At 32.1% G+C, this 2,231-nt stretch overlaps 1 long non-coding RNA gene across 1 annotated transcript; it reads right to left on the bottom strand.

Annotated features, from left to right (window-relative positions):
• Positions 1-338: 338 nt before the first annotated feature.
• On the bottom strand, positions 339-1,167 carry LOC107676480 (uncharacterized). Its single transcript, XR_001632744.1, has 3 exons — positions 1,141-1,167; positions 462-531; positions 339-375 (listed from the first exon to the last, which is right to left on the bottom strand). It is a non-coding gene; the product is annotated as an uncharacterized LOC107676480 (long non-coding RNA).
• Positions 1,168-2,231: the final 1,064 nt, after the last annotated feature.

The raw sequence follows: 2,231 nt of genomic DNA on the forward strand, positions 1-2,231 counted from the left end.
TACATTTAAAGTTGCAAAACTTCTATTAAATGAAATAATTGGTTGAAATTGTCTTATTAATCACTTTCTTATCACATTAGGTTACTTGCAATTGTTTCAGTTTACAAGATAAATATAAATTCACAAATAAACAAACAAACAGAACAAAGCTAGTACAGACAATGTAATTACAGCTGAAACAGGCTTGGGATATGCAATGTTCAAAATGTAAAATAATCTAAACCATGTATCAACTGCTTGTAAAAAGACGGTCTTGCTTCAGTGCCATTTCTCCCACAATAATGAAGGATGGATTTTATCCCAAAACTGAAGGACATGAGGGTAACGCCTTTGTTGCTCCTCCTCCTCCAAATACAGAATGAAATTTGTTCCAACCTTTAAACAGAAATTTAAAATGGTAAATATGCATACATAGGATCAAATAATACCCAAAAATGTATTGTCGTAAATTATGCACTTACCCACTTTGTATGGCAATGAAGGAGGACGTCAGGGTTTTAATGCAACTTTAATGCAATCTCCAAAGACCATCTTAAATAGAAAGAACAATGGGTTAATCACCGAACAAGAATGGGGAAAATAAGGGAAAAAAATCCACACTTTTCAAGCCATGGTAGCAGTCTTTCGTTTGACGTTTTACTGTTGTAATAATGGATTAATGTCTGTTATACATCAATTTGATTAGACGAGTGTTACAAAAGTGGTGTTTGTATCATTATAGACAGGTGTGGGGATTTTTGAATTCCTTCTGCATGTTACATTGCTATGATAGTGGGTGGTAATGACAGTGTGTCAGTGACATGTAGAATGAAATTTAAGTTTTGTAAAAACTATATATCACACTCGTAATCATGCTGTTAGACTCTATATCAGCAGGCTGTGGTTATCTGTGGTCTCATACCTGATCTAGATTGATCTAGAGTCTAATGCAAAATTCACATTACAAAGATGGCACCGATGCACTTCTGAAAGTGTTTTTACATACTGTTTAATGCTGCATTGTTATACAGAGAATTTTGAGCAGGCACAAGCAGTCTTAACTCAGCTATTTAAAGAGACCTTCACAGTGCTCTTGTTTGTGTGATTTTTCTCAAAGGGATAGTTCACCCAAAAATGAAACTTTTGTCATAATTTACTCACCCTCAAGTTGTTCCAAACCGGTATGAGTGTCTGTGTTCTGTTGAACACAAAAGTAGATTTTGAAGAATGTGTATTTATTCATACTATGAAAGTCAAATATCTTTTGTGTACAGCAGAAAAAAAAACTAATGGAGATGTGGAATAACATAAGTGATAAAAAAAGTTTAAGTTTTGGGTTTCAATTTCAGTTTTCAAAATATAATTAAAATCTCACTTGTTATTATTTACCAATTGAAACAAAGTGAACAGAGACATTTTTTTATGGTTTTGTGGGTTCCATATAATTTTAAACTGTTTTTAATACAGGACACCAAAAATCACATTATGAAAAGTATTAAACAAATCATTCCAAATAGCAAACAAATCAAAACAGTAGCCTACTACATTATACCAAGATTATGACTTCACATAAACACAGTACAAAAATAAATATCAACTACTTAACAAATATTTTAAACCAATTTTTAGTGTACTTAATATTTTCATTTTCACAAACTGTTACGTACAGTGTAAATACAATACAAACTTTTAACTTTTCAAATGTGATTATATGTTTGTGCTTTTGGAAATGGATCTTTAATTAGCCTTATTATTTTGCATTTAAGCCTCTTTTTGAGCATAAAATATAATTATATTCTGAAAATGTAATTGTTGCATGTCCAATTATTTAGTTGTATTATCATTTATCCATATCGATTCGGGGTGTACTTTCTCCCAAGTGGTATAGTTAAGACATATGGGGTTTTGACAGTGGAACTTTTATTAACGTTAGAAATTCTGTAAAATCCAGCATCCTGTTCAGACCCTATTATATAGTACATACAAACAGTATTAATTTTATTTAAAAAGAATGGTTATTATGTGACTATACCTTGAAACCGATAATGGTGTATTTTGATAATTGATGATAATAATGCTCCGCTCTCTTCCATGTTCAGTTCTTCATCATGTCTGAAGTAGCGGCGCGTGTAATCAGTGTAGGTCACAGCGCCCTCTGTCGGTGAAAAATAATCACTACATGATTGTTCTGGTAACCAGCAACTTTCCAGAGATAAAGCGTTTCATTTCTGTGTGTTTCGAAGGGTTTTAAT

The sequence above is a fragment of the Sinocyclocheilus anshuiensis genome, unplaced genomic scaffold, assembly GCF_001515605.1.
Source record: "Sinocyclocheilus anshuiensis isolate Anshui unplaced genomic scaffold, SAMN03320099.WGS_v1.1 scaffold168, whole genome shotgun sequence".
Lineage (NCBI taxonomy): Eukaryota > Metazoa > Chordata > Actinopteri > Cypriniformes > Cyprinidae > Sinocyclocheilus > Sinocyclocheilus anshuiensis.